The following is a 24,888-nucleotide window of genomic DNA, read 5'->3' as shown; positions in this document are numbered from 1 at the left end:
TTAGCTGCGTCAGTCAGTTATTTGCGGTGCAACATGCTGTTACTGTAGACATCTGTCTGAAGACTACCTTGTTACAGGCCTCTATGTCAGTCTCTCGTATGCAAGCTTCTTCTTCTTTGCGTAACCATGGAAAAATCTCTTTACACTGTTGCCTGTCTACGGTAGTCAAGCCTTGATCTCCCTCTAAGGCTGTACTCGCTTCCTCCTCCCCCCCCCCCCACCCCCACCCTTTCACCCTGTGCATCACCGAAGTGACTATTCCTTCATGTTTCGAATTGTCTACTAAGAATGATCCCTTTATTTAGTCAAATGGTCTTTACTCCCAAATTCGAGTCACAATCTATTCATTACTTAGTCCATCTCAATTTCAGAACACTTCCTCAACTACTTACATCAAGTCAAGATGTAACTGTAAAATGTAAGTCAGGAGGAACAAAAATGGAGACATCAATAAAGGAAAATATTACAGATGTGCTCAACCCAAAACACGTTGCTTATATTGGTTTCATAACCTGTCAGTTCACTAGAGAGTTATCTCTTTAATCAGTTGGATGAGATACGATCCCATCAACACTGTGCTCCTTTGTATGTGTTACAACTAAGAAATCGTGTCACTCGTGATTTCAGTAATTCAAATGTTGGAAATGTTAAATGTTAAGTAATGAATTAGTTGATAGCTAATTGGTGTACTCACAGTGAAGGCAAAATAAAAAAGCTAGAACTTTTTTCTTTTTTTCTCATCAGTTTTCTGACTGGTTTGACACGGCCCGTCACGAATTCCTCTCCTGTGCCAACATCTTCTCCTACGAGTAGCATTTGCAACCTACGTGCTCAATTATTTCCTCGATGTATTCCAATCTCTGCCTTCCTCTACAGTTTTTGCTCTCTACAGATCTTTCATGTCTTAGCAGGTGTCCTATCATCCTGTCCCATTTACTTATCAGTGTGTTCCACATATTCCTTTCCTCTCCGATTCTGCGCATAACATTTCTTACTTTATCAGTCCACCTAATTTTCAACACTCTTCTGTAGCACCACATCTCAAATGCTTCGATTCTCTTCTGTTCCGGTTTTCCCACAGTCCATATTTCACTACCATACAATTCTGTACTCCAGACATTTATTCTCAGAAATTCGAGTAAACTTCTCTTAGCCGGAATGCCCTTTTTGCCATTGCTAGTCTGCTTTGCATAGCCTCCTTGCTCCGTCCATCGTTGGTTATTTTACTGCCTAGGTAGCAGAATTCCGTAACTTCATCTACTTAGTGACCATAAATCCGGATGTTAAGTTTATCGCTGTTCTCATTTCTGCTACCTCTCAATACTTTCATCTTTTTTCGGTTTACTCGCAGTCCATATTCTGTACTCATTAGATTGTATATTCCATTCAGCAGATCATGTAGTTCTCCTTCACTCAAGATAGCAATGTCAGTAGCGAATCGTATCATTGATATCTTTTAGCTTGAATTTTAATTTCTCTCCTGAACCTTTGTTTTATTTCCACCATTCCTTCTTCGATGTACAGATTGAACAGTAATGGCGAAAGACTACATCTCTGTCATATAACCTTTTTAAACCGAGAGCTTCGTTCTTGGTCGTCTACTCTTATTATTCACTCTTGGCTCTTGTAGTTGTTGTATATCACCCGTGCTAGTGAAAACGAATTTTTCTTTCATTTTCGGATGAAGATACTGCGACTATTGTGACAACACGTGGGATTTAATGGCCGTCGTCTTCATTGATTAAAATTTGTGTGCTAACTGGCCGTGGTCGAACAGTAGAAGTTCTTCCTCCTGCCGTTTTGTTTCCACGTGGGGCATATTTTCCGAAGTGAGTCAACAAATGACTGCTGGGTCTTGGAGGTCCCATTTATGAAGGGAGCATAGAGGGCGTCACCACTTATACGCTGTCGACAGTGTAAGTGTCTCTGACCAACGTCATTGCCGCCCGGGGTGACCGAGCGGTTCTAGGCGCTGCAGTCTGCAACCGCGTGACCGCTACGGTCGCAGGTTCGAATCCTGCCTCGGGCATGGATGTGTGATGTCCTTAGGTTAGTTGGGTTTCAGTAGTTCTAAGTTCTAGGGGCTGATGGCCTCAGAAGATAGGTCCCATAGTGCTCAGAGCCATTGGAACCAACGTCATTACTCTCGATCACAGGTAATCGATTCTCAAATCGGTGGTACAAATTCGACCGCCTCTCTGATGTAACTTTAAGCCTTTCTTCTTTTCTGTTAAAATTATTGTAGTGTTTATTAATCTGTACAGAGAAGTGTTATACATTAATAAACAGCACAACAATTTTAACAGGAATGAAGAAATGTTTAAAGTTATATAAGATATGGTGATCGACTCTGTACCAACGAAGTGAGAATCGATTACGTGTGATCTAGAGTATTGGCGTTACTCAGAGATAGTTGCAATGTCGACAGAATGTGATGAGTGGTGGCGCTCTCTATACGTTGTATGTAAACGGGATCCCACATTGTCCACGTGCCAGACGTTTACTCATCATAGAAGATGTTGTCCGCGGTTTGCAACAACTCGTCAGAAGGGAGAATTTCTACTGTTCAACCACGGCCTCGTAGCCCGGAAGCTTTAATATTGAATGCGGCTGTTGTGGATTCTGACCTTTCAGCATCTCAGCTATCGTTCTTCATGTTTCTCGGGGTAATTGATGACAATGTTGATGCAGAGGATGACGACACAGAAAGTTTACCCTCGGTGTGTTCAAAGATGGCTCTGAGCACTATGGGACTCAACTGCTGAGGTCATAAGTCCCCTAGAACTTAGAACAACTTAAACCGAACTCGGTGTGTACTCAGTTTTCATTTGCAACGGAGGAACACAATGCGATGGATGCTGGCGTCAACTTGCACACCAGCGTGCAGCATGCGCAATGCCGGCGGAACTCAGCTGTGAAAGGGTTAACCACCAGCCTCTCCCCTGGTTAATGTTGTGTTACCTCTTCCCAGCACTCGCTTCGTAGCCCTGCGGGTTATCGCGGGTAGCGTGCGCCCGGCGGCAGGCGGCGGCGGTGCCCCTCTGGGCGGCGCGGTGACTTGTGCGGCGCCGCCCGCTAAACACTGATGGCATCAGCGCCGCACAACCCGATACGGGTGTTGCCGTGTAGCGCGCGCCGCGGGCCGCGCCAGATTACGTCAACAGCAGCCGGCAGACGGCGTTACGGCAGCGGTCGGGCACGTGGGCGCCGGGCTCGGCGGTTGGCTGGGCGCGAGCTGCGGGCGCACGCCTCAGCACCGTGGCCGCGGCCGCGGCCGGCGGGCCGCTGCTGGCAGAGCGCTTCGGCTCACCGGCGGCCTCGCTTCGTTTCTGACCCGCCAGTCACAGATATGTTGAAGTCTGAAGGATTCTTATTGAGTTACATAACACTTATTATTGTGGACGATGACAGGAACAATAAATATGGGGGTGGCTAAGATTGCCGTTTTAATTTATTATATATAAACCTATTGTTCCGGCGAATATATATTTTCTGACTTTCCGTTGCTTATTACACTTCTTGGAAGCAGGCTTTATGGAACTTTTAATTTTTAAAGCTTTTGCAGACTTTAAAACAATCAGAATCTAAAACAAAGCAAAACTTGCAGGATACTTTTATTTTATGTATTTCCAAAATTACAGTTTCTCTACTCGCTCTCAGGTTCTTTTCAAGAAGAAAATATTACAAACTCACGACATAACTGTGGGGAGAAACACTTTTCAGTTATGAACTCTGACTTCACTACCCATTATTTCAACTTAGAGCAACTATTGCACTCTATCATTATATAAAGAGAGAAATTTTGCTACAGTTCTAAAAGATGAAGTAATCGTGCAGTCTTATGAGGCACCGCGAGGGATTAGCCGAGCGGTCTAAGGCGCTGCAGTCATGGACTGTGCGGCTGGTCACGGTGGAGGTTCGAGTCCTCCCTCGGGCGTGGGTGTGTGTGTTCGTCCTTAGGATAATTTAGGTTAAGTAGTGTGTAAGCTTAGGGACTGATGACCTTAGCAGTTAAGTCCCATAAGATTTCACATACATTTGAACATTTTTCTATGAGGCCTTCAATCTAATTTTAATCACTTTCAACCTGCATGTATATCTTGCAGACATCTTTAGAAGAACCCAAACAAAACGGAACACCACATTGTTGACACGAATTTCTTGTTTTCCTCTTCAGGTGAAGGGGGCCACCGGCAGGTGTTTCTGGTTTTTCAAACCATTGTTTCTTGTTCATACCTACCAACAGCAGGGTTTTCTCTTACACCTTTCGTCATCTGTTGTCGTCCACGCAGCTACATAACGTCACGTTGTCTTGTTCTTATGTTAGATAGCGAAGGTTCAAATGGCTCTGAGCACTATGGGACTCAAATGCTGTGGTCATTAGTCCCCTAGAACTTAGAACTACTTCAACCTAACTAACCTAAGGACATCACACACATCCATGCCCGAGGCAGGATTCGAACCTGCGACCGCAGCAGTCCCACGGTTCCGGACTGCGCGCCTAGAACCGCGAGACCACCGCGGCCGGCGTTAGATAGCGGCTGCTGGTTTCTCCAACGGAAAACTCCGTTCTTCACATCGTCATCACTTTGCTACCTGCACCGAATTAGTGCCGTGATCAGTAAATATCTCGAAATCAGGGTCCTAGTCTTCATCTGAGCATTCACTAATTCTTTCTTAGACATCCACATCCATCCTACGTAAAGCACGTTGCATAGTACATTCAGCTGTCCATGCCATGGAGTAACGGTAACATTCAACAAAAAAACATGACGAGGCAAACCCTATGATACGTCCTTCAGACTCCTCAAGACTCAAGTCTAGGAAACAAACCACAGTAACAACCCAAGAGTTGTGTCAAGAGTAGATTGCCATTCAATCGGCAGGTACGCAGAATAATCCATTTCACTTTGCAGGTTTGTGTGAAATATCATGAGACAAAAAACTGTAGCACCCGTGGTACTTGAGGGTTAGTTATTATATTTAAAGAGTAAAGTTACTTATTTCATTTTTTGTTTATTTGCAGGTACATCTTTGAAACTATTGTTTTGAAAAATTGGGCTACCGAGGAGCTGGGATTCGTAGCGTGCCATGCGATAAAATCATAGGCCATAGCTTGAACTCTTCAGATAAAATACAGAGGCTAATTGCATGAAATAGTGTATACACAAAATTTAAACAACAACGCCTACAAGGCGTCTATTAACACAACAAAGAATTACGTTAATTCTTCATACCAAATTACATCACACAAGCCGGCCGGCGTGGTCGAGCGGTTCTAGGCGCTACAGTCTGGAACCGCGCTACCGCTACGATCGCTGGTTCGAATCCTGCCCCGGGAATGGATGTGTGTGATGTCCTTAGGTTAGTTAGGTTTAAGTAGTTCTAAGTTGTAGGGGACTGATGACCTTAGAGGTTAAGTCCCATAGTGCTCAGAGCCTTTTGAACCATTTTGAAATCACACAGTAGGACAGTACAAATGTTGATAAATAAAAACCGACCTCAAACCCCCAAAACAGGAATAAATTTACCACGAGCAGAGCGAAACCCTTAGCAATGTAAGTCAGCCACCGGTAAGGAATCAGCTTAGCTCAAACCTGAAAAATGTAATACAATCCTTACAATATACCGTGTACCTTCAAATATTCTTCTTGCCAATCAACTTGCCGCAGTGGTTAGCACAGTGGACTCACATTCGGAGCACTACAGTTCAAATCCGAGTCCGGTCATCCCGACTGAGGTTCTCTGTGATTTTCCTACATTACTTCAGGCCAATGCCACGATCGTTCCTTAAATAAAGGGCATGGCCGATTTCCTTGCCCATCTTCCAGCTATCGATGAGGAACGACCGTCAGCAAGTGGATGTGGGCTGCCGTGAAGTCGGCAGAGGCAGTTGCTTAGCCAGGAACAAAGACGTTACACCGCGCTTTCGACTTTCGGAACACCGCAGGGACAGTTTTTGTTATTCATGTGAAGCTGCATGTACTGCAATCACACTTAGAACGGTGTGTGTTAAGCCAATTTCCGGAATATTTAACAGCACCCACGCAGAGGAGGAACAAAAATGTGTCAACTTAAAAATGCATGTCTCAGATACACGATGAATCGGTAGGAGAACAAGGTCGGATTTTTAACGAACCCGAAATTGGTAATGGTCTGTTTTCAACGAATTCTTCTAAACCATATGAGCTGAGTGCTGCATAAATTATGAACCGTGCTGTAGCATAGAAACAGTTCTCAGTACGTCTACTTTGGACAGGGTAAGGCATCTTGTTCTTGTCGATGTCACCTGTCCTACTCTGACGTCAGGTTGCTATCCTACAAAATATACACTTGATCCGAATAAACAATGCCGCAGTACTTTGAGCAACTGTAGAGTGTGTCTTCGGGAACGAACTGAAGATAAAAAACCAATCCTGACAACATCATCCTAGACTATTGGCCATTAAAATTGCTACACCGCGAAGATGATGTGCTACAGACGCGAAATTTAACCAACTGGAAGAAGCAATTGTGATATGCAAATGATTAGCTTTACAGAGCATTCACACAAGGCTGGCGCCGGTGGCGACACCTACAACGTGCTGACATGAGGAACGTTTCCAACCGATTTCTCATACACAAACAGCAGTTGACCGGCGTTGCCTGGTGAAACGTTGTCGTGATGCCTCGTATAAGGAGGAGAAATGCGTTTCCGACTTTGAGAAACGTCGTCTTGTAGCCTATCGCGATTGCGGTTTATCGTATCGCGACATTGTTGCTCGCGTTGGTCGAGATCCAATGACTGTTAGTAGAATATGGAATCGGTGGGTTCAGGAGGGTAGTACGGAACGCCATGCTGGATCCCAACGGCCTCGTATCACTGGCAGTCGAGATGACAGACATCTTATCCGCATGGCTGTAACGGATCGTGCAGCCACGTCTCGATCCCTGAGTCAACAGATGGGGACGTTTGCAAGACAACAACCATCTGCACGAGTAGTTCGACGACATTTGCAGCAGCATGGACTGTCAGCTCGGAGACCATGGCTGCAGTTACCCTTGACGCTGCACCACAGGCAGAAGCGCCTGGGATGGTGTACTCAACGACGAACCTGGGTGCACGAATGTCAATACGTCATTTTTTCGGATGATGCAGATTCTGCTTACAGTATCATGATGGTCGCATCGGTGTTTGGCGGTGAACGCACATTGGAAGCGTGTATTCGTCATCGCCATACTGCCGTATCACCCGGCGTGATGATATGGGTTGCCATTGGTTATACGTCTCGGTCACCTCTTGTTCGCATTGACGGCACTTTAAACAATGGACGCTACATTTCAGATGTGTTACGACCCGTGGCTCTACCCTTCATTCGATCCCTGCGAAATCCTACATTTCAGCAAGATAATGCACGACCGCATGGTGCAGGTCCTGTACGGGCCTTTCTGGATACAGAAAATGTTCGACTGGTGCCTGGCCATCACATTCTCCAGATGTCTCACCAATTGGGCTCTGAGCACTATGGGACTTAACTTCTGAGGTAATCAGTCCCCTAGAACTTAGAACTACTTAAACCTAATTGACCTAAGGACATCACACAACACCCAGTCATCACGAGGCAGACAAAATCCCTGACCCCGCCGGGAATCGAACCCGGGAACCCGGGCGTGGGAAGCGAGAACGCTACCGCACGACCTCGAGCTGCTTTCTCACCAATTGTAAACGTCTGGTCAATGGTGGCAGAGCAACTGGCTTGTCTCAATACGCCAGTCACTACTCTTCATGGACAGCTGTACTGGGACACGCCATACAAGCTCTGTTTGACTCAATGCCCAGGCGTACCAAGGTCGTTATTACTTCCAGAGGTAGTTGTTCTGGGTGCTGATTCCTCAGGATCGATGTACCCAAATTGCATTAAAATATAATCCACGTCAGTTCCAGTATAATATATTTGTCCAATGAATACCCGTGTATCATCGGCATTTCTTCTTGTTGTAGCAATTTTAATGGCCAGTAGTGTATAAAGACAGCAATCAAAGTTATAGGATTTAACGCCTGACTCTAGGCTACCAACTCAGCATTTTGCGTCAGTTTCCTGCGGGAGATTTTAAGTGGATGTCCTTGCAGTAAACCAGGTAGCATTTAGAGCAGGGGTGTCCATCCTCTTAGCTTATCGGTGCCACATGGGAAGAAGACGAGTATTTTTGGAATGAGCATTAGTTAACTAAATACTGACAATAATTCCTGAGGAAAAAAAAGGATAGTCGGATGTATGTAGTTAACATAGTTGAGGAATTTTCAATTTATTAATTTACGATTTCTTTATTTTAGAAAAGCGTGATGGAATTAATTTGACAATTTATGTATGAAATCGAATTAATATTGTTATATATCACAGAATTAATGTGATACTTAACTTTGAATTTTGGAAATTAATGCATCAATCAATATCAGTTTCGATCAAAGAGGTTGCAATTTTCAGGGAGTTCTCAAGATGTTCGTATGAGATTTTGGTCCTATTTTCATTCTTTGTGTGCTTTACTATTGAAAATAACTGTACACATCGCTATTACTGTTGCTCCGAGTCGGCTAACTTCAGAGACAGGAGCTGCACTGTTGCGGACAGACATTACATCACAACCACGCTATAAAGAACTTGCTGTGCTGTGGGTGGACGGTGAGGCGAATCACTGCAGGGTGACGAGGGGCAAGGGATGCAGCTTCTGCCATCGAGCGTATCAAACATCTACTATAGTACAAATTGCAAGTTAAAGTAAAAAGATTTCGTGAAAGCCCATTGTAAAGGCGTTCATGTCAAAATGTGGTTATTATCTGTAGCAGTGGATACATCAAATTACATTCCTGGGTTAACGTGTTAAATTGCGTCAAAAGCGCCTACGCCTGAGGCAACGATCGCATGGAGTCTGAGAACTGCGGTTTACAGTTGGAGGGTTATCCCAGCGACTGTCTTTGGTCCTTATAACTTTCACACCCTGCAAAGTTGTTCGAGCAGTTTCCAGGCACATGTTTCTATCCTCAGTTTATTTCTCAAGAGAGCCTCTAAATTTCTTTGAGGTTTGTAGTGGTATTTTTGATATACTCAGTACAAACTGAATTACAGCACAGGTTGTAAATAAACATCGTCGTCGACAAATATATCAAGATCATTAAAATTGGTCAAAAACCATGGCCAACACGGGCAGTGGTTGCAAACGTAAAGAAAAAAATTATAACAGTAATATAAAAGGCAAAATAATGAATTAAAAAGAGAAAACAGGCAAAGACAATGAAGAGTGTTTAAAAAATAATAGAATTCAAAAGTAAGGAAAGATATAAATTGATGTACCGGAATGAGACTGGAGGTAAACGAAAGGAAATGAACACTGGGTTGATTCGAAATAAACCATTTCAATTGCTCAATGATGTGGAGAAAACTAAAAATCGTCGTAAATATAAGATCATACAAACGTAAATCAATCAACACGTATAGCACTGATCAGCCAAAACATTATGACCCTTTGCGGCTTTGTATGCCGCCTGATGCCGTTGCGGACACGTGAAGCGGTAATAAAGAACGTAAACGGAGCAGACACGGACGGGGATTTACTCTAGTGAAGATATGGGCAGAAAATTGGGAAATCCATAGAAATAAGCGACTGTGCAAAGGGCAAATTATTATTAAAGAGAGCCTGTGAGCGAATATCTCGGAAACGGCGAGGTTGGTCGAATTTTCGTGTGCACGTTCGTGTGCTACTCTCGTGAGAATTTACGAAAAGAGGTAGAAGGGTAGTGAAACTACGACTAGTGTCTAAATTGTTGGACGCCCATGACTCTTCAAAGAACGTAGGGTTGGGAAGCTTGTCTGCTCTGTAAAGTAGGATAGATGGCGATCTGTAGCATCTCTGCCGAAATGCTGGTGCACGAACAAGTGTTTCAAAGCACACCCTTCGTCGAATATTGTTGAACATACAGCTCCGAAGCAAGCCACCCCTATGTGTTCACTTGTTGAGCCAACTATATGGTCAGTTACGACTGCAGTGGGTACGGAACCATCAAGATTCGACGATGGATTTATGGAAACGTCTCGGCTCTTCGGGTGTATCACGGTTTTGCTATATTTGATCGTTGGTCGTCTCTATAAACGCCGTCGTCGAGTTGAACGGGAGTTCGAAAAGTGCAGCACGCCAAGGATGGTGGGAGCAGTATTATGCTATGGTAGACTTCTGCTGCGCTTGCATGGGATCTGTGGTAGTAATCGAAGATACGCTGACAGCTGCAAACCATCTGCATCCCTTAATGCTTGGTGTCTTCCCCGACGGCGATGGCAACTTTCAGCAGTATACTTGTCCGTGCCTCGAGGCGTAATCATGCTACAGTGGTTTGAAGAGCATTATAGTGAACTCACGCTGATATCTCGGAGACCAAATTCACCTGACGTACATTCTATGGAGCCCGTCTGGTACGCTATCAGGCGCCATCACCGCATACGCAAATAAGAGAACGTAGGGTTGGGAAGCTTGTCTGCTCTGTAAAGTAGGATAGACGGCGATCTGTGGCATCTCTGCAGAAATGCTGGTGCACGGACAAGTGTTTCAAACAACACCGTTCGTCGAATATTGTTGAACATGCAACTCCGAAGCAAGCCACGTGACCCGTGCGTGGACGTCTAAAGGTACACACCTCCACAAAACCTACCAACAAACTGTCAGATCTCTGGTAAGCAGAATCAGTGATATATTTCGTACCAAACACGGACTAACAAACTGTTAAGCAGGTGGTCACAATGTTTTGTCTCGTCAGTGTAAGATCACCATTACCACAAGAATCAAAGTAGTAGGAAATAAAGTAGAACACGGTGTATGGATAGACACATTGAATATTGCTGAACGTGGGAAATGATCTGGTCCTTTGCATAAGTAAAGAGCTACAACTGTCAATATAATGCTTTTGGTTAAGTGACCGCATTGTCAGCGTGTAAAACAGTCGACGTTTCGGCCATTTGCATTAATGGCCGAAACATCGGAAATATTTCAAGCTGATAATGCCGTCATATTTTGAAGAATTTCATTGCTGAAAAAAAGCCACCAGAAACCTAAGTTTACAGCAACGATAGTGTTTCATTTCATTGACTGAGAAAACGTCAGCAGAAACCTAAGTTTACAGCGACAATAGTGATTCATCACTTGCTGAATACTTTTGACCAATGGTATTGAACTTGACTCCTGAAAGTACGAAACCAATTTTCAGTTGACTGGAGAGAGCGAAGATTGACTTACAAACTACAGACGATTCAGTTAAAACTTGATCTGAAGATTGGAGAGACTAACAGTATTAAAACTGGGAAAGGATTGACACAAAACTGATGTTTGTCTCTGAAACTTTTCAATATCTGTGGAAAGTACTTAACGAAAGTGATATCTTCTTTGAGGATTTATAAGGGCGAAATATTGATGAGGTTAAATACACAGATGGTATAGTATCTATAACCATACTTAACACCTATGAGGGACTGACAGTCACGGGGAACTGACACAGTAAACTTGATGTAGGTAAGAATGTCTGCAGATAATGAGCATCTCCATGTAATGGGATCGACAGATCGGAATGACGTTAAACATTGAAACTAAATTGGAAGCCTCATAACAAGAGATGCTTACTGAGTAAATGAAATCCGTTATGGGAAGAGGCGTTCACGAGGATATCTGCTAATATACTTGATTAATAGTAGGGCGGATAAATGATTACATTTTACATACAATCTGTGAGACTGAAACCTCCAGAAAAAAAGTTAGATGTCATCAACCTGAAAGTTTATTTAAACAGCGCGCTCCTTTACTAGGCATAGTTTTGTTGGAGGTGGTATGTCGCTGCTTCCCTTTTCGAATGACTTGCGTATTTTGTTAGTTGCGCGTGGAACAGGAAAAGAAATGACCAATAGTGGCACATGTTACCTTCCGATATGCACCATACGGCGGCTAGCGGACAATGGGAGAATGATGCAAGTCAGCTTTTTCTCTATTAACAAACCTTGCCAGATATTACCGAAGTAATAACTGGCAGAAAGAAATCCTAGGAATGACTGAGAATCGAATGTGTGACCTTTGAATGCAAAGTCTGGCACTTTACTTCTGGCTTACCGAGACGGTCCTTGGATAAACGACATATAAAATAATTATAGATCTTTGAGATGAGAAGTTGAAGAACGATAGGAGAAAGATTTTGTCGGGGAAAGGAGTTCGCTTTTCGCGCATACGAGTAGCAGAAAACCCAGTCGAATAGGCCATTTTTTCACACGTGTCTCAAGACATATGTAAAACAACGAACCTGGGCACCAAACTAATGGGTATAATTGAAGCAAAGGGATGTGACGTTTGGTTGAAGACAGATGACCTAGGAGAATTGTGGAATGTTTTACAACTAATGGAAGAAGAGGAGGACGCCCGAAAGCAACAAGGAAAGGGGGAACCTAAGAGATAGGAAATTGCAGATGGAAGATTGGAAAGATAGATTTTGGATGCTAGGATGCAAGAAACAACTATAATGTTGTATTAAATCACAAAAAAGTTCTCTATTGATGCTAGCGAAGGGAGTAAGAGAGAGAGAGAGAGAGAGAGAGACATAAAGTGTCATGAGAAAAACGAGGCGAAGGAAGAGCAACGCAAAGTACTGAAGTTAACGGAAGATGGTAAAATTTACAAGAATTGAAAGGGAAAAAAAAACTAATCAGAGCCAGAAGAAGAATGGGTGGGCTCACATTACATCTCATGGAGCTGCCAGAAGGTAAAACATCATTTTTAAAACGAAAGTGGCTCCTTAATCGCACGAAGTAATGAACTCTATACGCAAGGTTAGTTTCATATTCCCAAATTCCCAGAAAGCGTTTGACGTGTCGCTCACAAGGGCTTCTAAGCCAACTGCTTGCCTATGAAGTATCAACTGTGCGACTATAATCGTGATTTTCCGGCAAAAAGACCATAGTTCGTAGAACGTGATGGAAAATCATCTGATGCTGAGTGTTCACGGAGACCATATGCGGAGGGTCATTAGTCTCCAATTCCCAGTCAGAACAGATACAGTGTCCCCTATCAGTCTGCTCCGTAAGAGCGTGCAAAAATGTTTCTAAACAGAATGCTCCACGGAACAATTTGAGGCAGGAAACCTAACTTAAGGAGATATGCAAGTAAACTTCTCTACCGATTTGCCTAGCATTATTGCTTCCCAGCTTATTTACAACTAATATGCGTACATGTCCACAGATAACGTGCTGTTTATTTACATGTACACTCTTTATTTTTGCAAGGAAATAAAGAGGACAAGTTTGATTTCTAGGAAGTCATTATGCATGTTTTAATTTCATTGTTGTCCATAAGGTGGTTCTGTTGTATCGTAATTGCATTACCACATAACAGAACGTGCTATGAATCAACGACAGACCCATTCATTACTCAGTGCTATTCAGAGATTTACAGTACAACACGATGGAGCAGTACCGGCACAATTTCACAGAACTCATAGAGATGCACCTTGTCTATGGGTAAGTACGTTGGAATGCTCTCACTGCTAAACGGCTGCACAGGGAACGATTTTCTAACAGGCACATCCGTCAAAAGGAGTGTTTATTTCTCTCGATCGACGAATGCGGGAGACTGATTCATTGGAAGGAAAAACGGGGATCCTGGAAACATAAGGACCATTGGCACACCAGATTTTGAAGGCGACGTCAAGCAATGTGTTGCACCGGACGCAGCTATAAGTACTCATCGTACTGCACGTGACATGAGCGCTACACATACTAGTGTGTGGCGAGTACTCCTCGTACAACAGTTACGCCCATATCACACACACAAGTCGAGGCAATGGTTGTGAATGACTTTCCACCAGGAGCCGCATTGTGTCAGTGTTTGCTCCTAGAATGGACTGACCGATCAGATTTTCTCCAAATCGTGCTGTTTACTAACAAGACCTCGTTTGATCATGATGGTATTTCCAACAGCAGGAGTAGCCAGGTGTGGGATGAGGAAAATTCTCACACTGTGGTAGAGTTCACCAACAAGCGGGTTTTGCTGTGAATATCTTGGCCCGTATTGTAAGAGGCTCACTGGACTATATCTTCTACCCTGCCGTCCTAATAGCCACCTGTACTTGAGGTTAATGCAAAGAGTTCCACCTGAGTTGTTGGAGAAAGTATCCTTGTCCGTTAGTGAGAGGATGTGGATACAACATGACGGTGCACGGCCTCTCTTCAGTGCGGATGTCCGCAATCATCTCAATGCTAGATTGGAAGAGGGGTTTCCTGTTCTATGGTCTGAAAGGTCACTTGAACTGAATCCCCTTGATTATTTCCTATGGGGACGTCTAAAGCCACTTGTATACAGGACTCCAGTGGGTACGGAGATGGAGTTAGTTGACAGAGTTGTAGCTGCCTGTCATGTGATTCGAAACACATTAGGAATATTTTTCAGGGTGGGTCAGAACCTTCTTCCTCCAATGTCATGCTTGCATTGAGGTTGATGGCCACCAGTTTCAGCACATTTTGTAAGATAGTGTACAAATGGTAGGATCATTCCGTATGTCCTGTTAAATGTATGCACGCTCTTACCGAAACACCCTGCAGAGTGAATTCTGTGTGCGAGTGTGAGAAAGTGTTGTAACTGTTTGCAAATCGTGTATCTGAGTCGAAACGTGGGAACCAGTCTGGTATTCACTTAGCTGGATGCGGGAAACCGACTAAAAGCTACATCGAAGCTTGCTCTCACACCGACCAACAGTCGTTAACCAGCAGGGTATATTCGGCACAGGGCCGGTGCACCTCTCCGTTCCGGAAGCTGTCGCGTTAATAAGTGCTGCCATCCAGGCGAGCAGAAGTAATCTGATGAAAACGAAATTATATCTGGTCTTCCTCAAGGAAACGATACAGGTGCTCTCCTGTACTTAATTTACATAAGGAATTTAGAAGACAATGTGAGAAAAGTCTCTGATTGCAGATTATACTGTTGTTCACCAACTAGCCAAAATCATCAGAAGATAAAAAAAAACTACAAAACGAGTTACGCAAGATTTTTGTATGCGGGCAATTGACGCTGAGCAATAAGAACTCCACGAGCCACTTTTGGTCCCATCACATCCCACAAGTGCTCGATTGGAGACAAGTCTGGAGATTGTGCTGACGAGGGAGATTGCCGCACATCTTGCGGAGCACGTTGAGCACCACGGGCACACACTGTCCTGTTGGAGCAACCAATTATCTTCCTGTTGCAACAATTGCAAAAGAGCGGATCTAAGACATTCTGGAGATACCGAGCGCTTGTTAGCGTCCCATCCAGAAACATCAAAGGTGAACGAGGGTTGTAGCTTATCGCACCTCAGACCATAAGGTCTTGGATGGGGACAGTCTGCCATGGATGAATGCACTGTGTGAAACAGTACTCACCAGCTCTATATCGTACAACCAAATGAACTTCAGTCGCACGCAGGTTGAAGAGCACCACGCCATTTGATCTTCCACGTGTTCCTCTGACGGTACCAGCCCAGCTGTGCACGTCGATGCTGTGGCGTTAGTGCAGGATGGTCTAGAGGTGTACGTGCCAATAGTGCCGCTGTTAATAACTGGTTCCCCACATTGGTGTTGAAAGGTCTGGGGCTACAAGCCCTCTTATATGTGCTGTGTTAGCTGTACTACCTACCACTGATGCCCTTACAATATGGCGATTATTTGGTTGTGGGTGAGCGATGCGTGGCTCGTGTTCCTGCCATTCTGTTTTTAAAGTACTTCCACCTCACTACGTTAATTTAAATTACTACTGTCACTGAGTTGCTGCATTGCCTGACCATGAAAGGCGCTAGCAGCGCGTATCGATATATCCCCTCTCGGAGTACCTTTGGTCGACTGCTATTGCTTCCCGGTCGTTGTCTGTCGTGAGCAGTTCGGGTTGCGAGTTCGGGTCTGCCAGTCAGTTGGAACGCATCTGGAGAGCAATCCGGACCTGCCAGTCGGGGAGTTGCAATGCGGCACTACGCCACTAGTACAGGCGGGTTGGAGCATCAGTGGGGTCTGCGTTGACGTATTATGAATTTTGAAAAATCAATTGTCGGCCTAAAGTCGCTTAAAACCTTATTCTTGAAATTACCCTTTAAGCGAAAACATTGCGGCCTTGTGCCTTAAAAAAATTATGGTAATATATTTTAAAACTTTCAAATTTAGTTGTGTCCCTCAGCCGCTAGTATTGCACCTTGCATGTGATTTTTCTATCTACTTCTGCCTTGAGGCTTTACAGTCTAGCTATGATACCATACATATTTAATTATTTTATTTGTTATTTTACCTGCATTTTTATTTTGTTAACTTTTAAGATTTCTTGTTTGGAGGCTGCACCGTGCGGAGATAACTTCCCTGGTCCGCAGCAATCAACCGACTCCTCTCAGAATGCCGACAACATTTAAAATAGTCGTCAGTGGAAATAAAGGTGACCATTGATACTAGCTCACTGCCCAACTGGCGCAGCAACTGCAGCTTGTGTGTCGCTTGTCTGGAAGGACCATTCCATCCCTTCCGAACTCGTTCAGTTATCTTCAATGAACACACGGTTGTCACCATGGCATGGTTGTCTGATCGCAACACACCTTTGTACCACACTTAGCCTTGTAACTGTGACCATACCGTATTAAAGCGTGCACACAGATGGTGATCTGGTAGTTATACCACTGCCCTATCTGTTGGCGGACGACGATGAAACCATTTTCAGTCCAGTCAATGTCGTCTTTTCAGGTACACTAGTCGTTTTACTGGCAGTGCTGATGTTGACTATGATGACGATGATGATGATGAAAGTAATTGCAGTAGGTGCGGCACACGTCTTATACCTGCTACGTCTCTTGTCCCGCGGGTAGCTGCAGTGTTAGCGGCAGGCAGAGGCCGCTCCGGTGTGGCCGCCCGTTTCCCACGGCCGGTCCGTCGCTGCGGTGGCCAGGAAGCGGCGGCGGGCGGTGGAGCGGGTGCCCGCGGCTCGCCCCGCCCCGCCCCCGGCCTTGACCCCCGCTGCTGCGCACACCGCCTTCCGCTCTGCTCGCCACGCCCGTCCTGCCGTGTCCCGCTACGGCGCCGACCGCTATAATTGACGTCAAAGGCGTCCAACAACAGACTGCTTGTAGGAAGTCACAAGCTGCTATCGTAACCACGAGCGCAAAACCTACGCAGATGCTAAGTTTGCACTTAATTTAGAAGTGTATTGCGGTAAGTGGAGTAATTCTGTGCAAGTTTATATAATGTACATTATTTCATTCGCATGAATAGCGTCATTTTCGGAGAACTTGGCAATGAGGCGGAAAGTTTTGTGAATGTTTAATTATTTGCCATTTCTTTATATAATAGCCGGCCGGTGTGGTCGAACGGTTCTAGGAGCTTCAGTCCGGACCCGCGCGACCGCTACGGTCGCAGGTTCGAATCCTGCCTCGGGCATGGATGTGTGTGATGTCCTTAGGTTAGATAGGTTTAAGTAGTTCTAAGTTCTAGGCGACCGATGACCTCAGATGTTAAGTCCCATAGTGCCCAGAGCCATTTGAACCATTTTTTTTAACCTAATATCACTTATGTTATCTGAAACATGCAAATTTAGTGTATCTGTCTGAATCTTGTACATATAACTGTTTTGCATTTAAAGTGCTATGGCCAGAGAAATTATTATAAATCTAGAGTGAGAGGTACAGAGAGATGGGTAAGGAATATGTAATTGGGTTTGCTGCACTGATCGCGAAAGAGACAGAAAAAGTTGCTGTGTAGGACCTTATAATCATCAATGTGGAGTGAGGTTCAAAGACAACTTCCACACATCAAGTTTTGTTGATTGACAGAAGAACAATGACTTATATATTGAAATATTAAGCCAAGATCGCGTTACTGACTTCCGCAATTTATTGTCATCTTCAGATTTGATAATTATCCGCAGTTTCGTCGTTCTGAACTCATTTTTCAACAGGAAATGGCACCATAAAATATGATTCAAATATGTTTTTCACGTGATCACATGGTAAAATGCCCCGTGCGAGTGCGCGGGATCGATAATGTATGTGTGACTGTATCTTTGCCAGACTCGGGAGAACGCGTTTAGCTTCTTGACCAGAGGTAGCAACCGGCTATGCCGACGTAAAGGAGGCTGTCGAGCGCGCCGTGACTGTCGTGCGCTGGAGGAAGTGTGGACAGTGTGTCCGTCCATGGATTAGGTGTGCTACTGGGCCATATCGCTCCCTGGTGTGGCTCCTACTTACAGCCTTCGTTTCCGGTGCGTTTTCTGCTGTCCAAACCTTGCTGTTAACATCGAGAAGCGCCCAAAAAGGGAAGTGAGCCTGAGTGCATTGACAAGGCACATGACGCCGACTGCTACGAAATCGTTATTCCTGGACTGTCACAGAGGCACGCTTTTGTTGAAAACCTTACGTTAAACTTTTTTTTCGGATCTTGCCAGAGAGTGCCATTGAACTAACTTATTGCTGTCAGCAGTGGTGGACATTTTATGTTTGCTTCACCAGCGTCTTTTATTATGACCGTTAATATGTAGTTCAAATGGTTCAAATGGCTCTGAGCACTATGGGACTTAACATCTGTGGTCATCAGTCCCCTAGAACTTAGAACTACTTAAACCTAACTAACCTAAGGACATCACACACATCCATGCCCGAGGCAGGATTCGAACCTGCGTCCGTAGCAGTCACGCGGTTCCGGACTGCGCGCCTAGAACCGTGAGACCACCGCGGCCGGCTAATACGAAGTGATACTCCTCTGAGTGGCATGATAAAGTTTGAGTATTGTGTTTCCTTTTTATTATTACCTTAGCTCTGGAGGCCTACTGTAATGCAACTATCGTTTGTCGTTTTTTCAAGCTATGTACTTTCTGGAAGTGTCAAAGCAAAACATAGTTACAGCGCTTAACCTTAACGATCTGTGTTTATATTCAGCTGCAATTTTAAATATTACAAAGCTCTAGCCTAGAATTGATTCTGCCTCTAGTGTTTTTGTTGCCTAAGTCTGACATGTGTTTAAACTGATGTTTTAAGAGTCAAAATACGGTTTTCTATATTGTAATCCGACCGTTTGTTATTTTTATTCCAAGGCGCCAGTTGCGTGGTTATGCCAACATCGTGGAACAGAATTGTACTTCATTTATTGGTTTGATGCAAGAGTGAATAATTACTACAGCTAGCTAATGTTTTTATTGTTTCATAATCTTACTGGTACAATATGTGATCAAAACTATCCGGACGCCCCCCAAAACATACGTTTTTCATGTTAGGTGCACTGTGCTGCGACCTTCTGCCAGGTACTTCATATCAGCGACCTCAGTAGTCGTTAGACATCATGAGAGAGCAGAATGTGGAGCTCCGCGGAACTCAGGCGACCGGGCGTCATTCGTGTCATACGTCTGTACGCGATATTCCCACACTCGTAAATTTCCCTACGTCCATTGTTCCCGTTGTGACAGTTTAGTGGAAACATGAAGCGACGCGTACAGCACAAAAGCGTACAGACCGACCTCGTCTGCTGACTGGCAAAGACCGCCGACCGTTCAAAAGGGTGATAATGTGTAATAGGCACACATTTATGCAGACAATCAACCGGGAATACCAAACTGCATTGGGATCCACTGCAAGTACTATGACAGGCGGGAGTTGAGAAAACTTATATTTTATGTTCGACCGCTGCTCATAAGCCACACATCACGCCGGTAAATGCCAAACGACGCCTCGCTTGGTGTAAGGAGCGTAAACATTGGACGATTAAACAGTGGAAATAAGTTGTGTGGAGTGACATCACGGTACACAATGTAGCGATCCGATGGTAGGTTGTGGGAATGGTGAATGCCCGGTGAACCTCATGTGCCAGGGTGTGGAGTGCCAACAATAAAATTCGGAGGCGGTGGTGTTATGGTGTGGTCGTGTTTTTCACTGAGGAGTCTTGCACCCCTTTTTGTTTTGCGGGTCACTATCACAGCACAGACCTTCATTGATGTTTTAAGCACTTTATTACTTCCCACTGTTGAAAATCAGTTCGGGTATGGGGAATCCACCTTTCAACGTGATCGAGCACCTGTTCGTAATGCACGGCGTGTGGCGGAGTGGTTACACGAAAATAACATCCCTGTAATGGACTGGCCTGCACAGAGTCCTGACTTGAATCATATAGAACACCTTTGGGATGTTTTGGAACGCCGACTTAGTGCCAGGCCTCACCGACCGACATCAATACCTCTTCTCAGGGCAGCGCTCCGTGAAGAATGGGCTGCCATTTCCCAAGAAACCTTCCAGCATCTGACTGAACGTATGCCGGCTACAGTCGAAGTTGTCATCAAGGCTAAGGGTGGGCGAACATCATACTGAATTCCAACATTACCGATGGAGGGCTCCACAAACTTGTAAGTCAGTTTCAGCCAGGCGTCCGGACACTTTTAGTCAATCAGTGTATTTGTGGTAAAGACTCTCAACCAGCGCAGTAGGTGAAGCTTGTATTTGCTATTAATTCACGAATATTTCTTTTTTATTACTGAATTCAACAATTCTCTTTTATGATAAAATTTATTTACAAAATTTTATATTAGTCATTTAGTAGAAGAACACCATAATAATAACTATGTGCCAATACCCAGCTGAGAGTTGACGCCAGCACCCTTACTCCTTACAGCTTTCCAACACCCCATTACCCCCCCCCCCCCCGCCTCGCAAATCATAAAAGTTACTGACACTGACCCTCTTTTACAATTTAATGACATCCTGCACATTTTATTGACATGTTTAAAACCATTTCATGTTGACCAGAATGAATATAACTTCCATGACGAAATTGTGGATTATCACATCTGAAGATTTGCAATAGATCGCCAAAATGGATAATGTTAATACCTTTACCAACTGGATAGTCTTAACTAAGTATCGGACCAAGCGGTTATAAATGATGTGACAGTGTTCCGAGTGCTACAGTGTGGGCCATATACATCCCAGTACGCTAAAAAGCATCGGCGTCCTAGCGGAGTATAGTGAAAGAAATAATAGCTATACTTTCTGCCACCAAGTGAAAATATAGCGCTGTAAGCAGTCAGAATGTTGTGTCGACGCAGGAAAAGTGGAGGACAGATCAAACTCTTGGTTCTGACACTTTCACCAGCATATGTTAACAAGTTACAAGTTGTGTCCAATAGGGCTTCTTAATCAGCAACGTGCTACATGTAAATCGATATGGTCGACCGTTTGGTGTAATAAGAGTGATACGTCGTCGTATGATAATCCTTCATGTAAGGAAGAGTCCTGAAAAATCCCTGACAGACACTATCTTTCAAGTATTCTAAGAATGAAAGAACTCATGAAACACAGTCACTTAAAGTGGGCGCAGTGGATGTTCCTGCACAACATATGACGATGTAGAATCCATAGGTGACATTTCTGTGAGTTCACAGCAGCGTGCGAAATCAAACGTCCCTCTTGCGTCCAAAGACTATTCCCCAGCCACATGTCATTTATTTTACATGCATGCCATAGAACTAAGTGTAAAGTCTCGGCGTTGTAGCCTATCTTGGGGCTTCATCTGATGCAGATTCTGAATCTTGTATTGATACCAGTGAAGAATGCGCCGCAAAATCATTTAAATGTTGACCCCGGGAGACGCAATTCCCTCTCACAGCTGGAGCAATGGTTGCAGCATTTGATGCATGTGCTGCACGGTCGACTGTAGCTACAGCAACTTCATCGACAAGTGCCACGGGAACTGGCCGCCTCCCTCTCATACTGCACCATTTCACTCACTTTGTTCTTCAAATTTAGGAACATATTCTTTATCCCATTATTTGACGTCGAGCCTCTTCTATAAGCAGTATTCCCGTAATGCAGTGCTGCTTCTTCTTCTGTTTTGATAAAATAGCTGTACCAGCAGTAGACAATCTCTCTTCTGAATACCTATTGCGTTTCTTAGGGAAAACTGCATCGTTCTTAACCTTTACACGAACAGTCATTTCACAAAAAAAAAAAAAACCTCGCATCGTCAAGCATGTTGATTGTATATAACGCCATATTTTCGCCCGGTGACAGAAAGTGGAACTATTTTTTCAGCGTACTCCGCGAGCGAGCCGATTAATGACCATACCTACGATGCTTCAGTGTCCTGTGATATATGCAGCCCGCACTGCAGCACTCGGAACACTGCCAGTTTATTCATTGCCACCTGGTATAATATAATGTTGCATGCTACCATTTGTTGGACTGGACTGGTTGGCCGGGTTCTTTGCGAGAGGCAGGAAAATTTACAGTAGAAGGCGCTGTTGTGCTGTCGCAGAATTCTACTGTCTCAGTACACGTCACTACCTGCCTGCTAAGTGCGTCAGTTCCTGGGCGGCTATCATCGGAGTGCCGTGTGAAAGGCAAATAGCAATAAAGAATTTTCCCGATGAGAAGATATTTTCGACTATAGGCTATGGGGGAATCCACTCCACAGCTTCCTACGAGCGTTCCTGGTCATGTGCAACGTACGTGTTTATGGTATTCTACAGTCATCCAGAGGAAGAATGTTACCGGTTGCAAGATTCTTTATACAATCAATCCTATGGAAGAAAGACTATATTATGACATTGTATGTCTAACTCATTTTGTTCAATAATAACTAAGGAATCAATAATACAGAACGTACGATATTTTAAAATCAAAATAGAATATGTATGGATTTAACATTTATAGTTTATAATCTGCCAACACTCTCGAGTAAGAACTGATTACGTAAATAATTACAGTATAGGCAGGCACTAGCAGAACTAACGAAAACACACTTGAAGTTGAATTTAAAATCCACTTGTGACAAAATTATTTTTAGTTAGTTAAAATGCAATGAAATTACTTGTAATTAACAAGACCTAACAATTGTTACTTATTAGCAACGCTAACACTGGATGTATGGAACGAAGACATTCAATGTATCTGTCGTTAGGATTTCTGAAGCGACTAATCACTGTTTCATAATAAATGTTACCTCAGAAACGTTTGTAATGACTTCATTAACTAACAAAAAACATCTCTTCAATGCCAATGTCACGAAAGTCAAAAGCACATGAGTAATTTAATAACACAAAGTAAAAATAATAAAAGTAGCTTTAGCCAAAATTAAATATTCAGTGTACTTTATCAGTTACTTGAAATTAATAACACCTTGCGTGTCTTTACTTAGCCACAAATTGGATTGAATAGAACAACAACACACATGAAGAAAATTTAATACTACTGAATATAGCTTCATGAACTACTTTATTTAAGCTGGCTGCAAATGTGATTAATTTTCTCCGTATTGCAGTAACTTTATATCCTTAAATTATGACTGTCTCGGTAATAATGATGAAAGGATAAGACCCTGTTCATAGTTAATGAATTGGGATAGTCAGTAGAACTCACAATATTTATATTTCAACTGAAAAATCCCCATAATGGTCAAAGTGGCGAAATTACGACGTTGGAAATCCACTCACATAACTAAAAAAAAACTGGCTTGACCTTGCTTTGTGGCTAGTTGCAGATAGCGTGACGTAGTGCATTTTGTAACGACCATTATTGGCAACTGACTCTTATTTAACAAAGAGTTTTGGCCACACAGTGTGATTCACTTCATATATGCTTTCTACTCTGCCCAGATATGTGCTCGTTTATCCAGTCAAAATTCCTTGCCGTACTTAAAATACTGTTCCCAAAACATTATCTATTACGTCCTTGAGCACCCCCACTTTGTGTTCATTCAACTATGACACAGATTCTTTCGATTCTGTATAATACAAACTTGCTTGACATTATAAGCGTTTCCACAAAGAACTTTTTACAATATTAGCTTTTTCATAATTGTATTACAGTTTTTAAATAGTAAGGACAGACAAAATTAATGAATTACATACATATACAAGAAATTACCTTAAAGTTGTAGTATTAATTACATGAAAATTTATGAGTCATTGTGATCTGTTATAAGGTGTCTAGCTGGAATATGCCACCACCGCTTAGGAACACATCAACAATGAAGAAATTGAAGTCGTCAACAATAATGCTCATGTAGTCAGCATCTTCGTGCCTTCAGTTATTAGGTCCAATGCAAGCCCAGGCGAATAACACCAGCAGCACGATACTGTCAGAACTGTCATGTGTACAGGGTGTCCGAAAAGTCTTTCCCTGATTACATTAATTGATAACTCAGGGTAGAAGTAAGATACAAATATGAAACTTGTGTCGAATTGTTTACAACTATCACAGTTTATTTTGTTTTAAGTTCGTAGTACGTAAGTAGAGGATGAGGTGCAGTGCCCAAGAAGCCATGTTAACCAATCAGGAGAAGGCACAGTGTGTCCTGTGGTACCATGAGACACGATCACAAACCACAGTGCAGAGACACTTCCAGACAACATTTGGAAGGAATCCACCTGACGTCAAGAGCATTAAAGCCTGCTATGACAGGTTCAAGAACACAGGATCGGTTGCTGACCTTTCCAGGTGTGGCCGACCAAGAAACTCAGCAGACAGGGTGGAAGCTGTAAGGCAGTCTTTCCTGCAAAGTCCGAAGAAATCGATGGGCAGGGCCTCTCGTGAATTACAGATGCCAATTGCTCTCTCCATGACATTTTACACGAACGTTTATTGTTTCGTGCATACAAAGTGCAATAGGTTCAGGCCTTGTTGCCCAATGACAGTACACTTCGATATGACCTTGCAGTCGAAATTCTATCACGTATTGAGGACAATGATGGTTATCACAGACGAATTGCCTTTTCCGACGAAGCGTCCTTTTTTGTCAATTGAGTAGTGAATCGCCATAATGTGCGCATTTTGGGTTCACAACCCCCTGGCGATGTCATGGAGTGCACCAGAGGCAGTCCAAAGGTGAATGTTTGGTGCCAGCTGTTGCA

The sequence above is a fragment of the Schistocerca gregaria genome, chromosome 2, assembly GCF_023897955.1.
Source record: "Schistocerca gregaria isolate iqSchGreg1 chromosome 2, iqSchGreg1.2, whole genome shotgun sequence".
Taxonomy (NCBI): Eukaryota; Metazoa; Arthropoda; class Insecta; order Orthoptera; family Acrididae; genus Schistocerca; species Schistocerca gregaria.
This window is presented reverse-complemented; position numbering follows the sequence as displayed.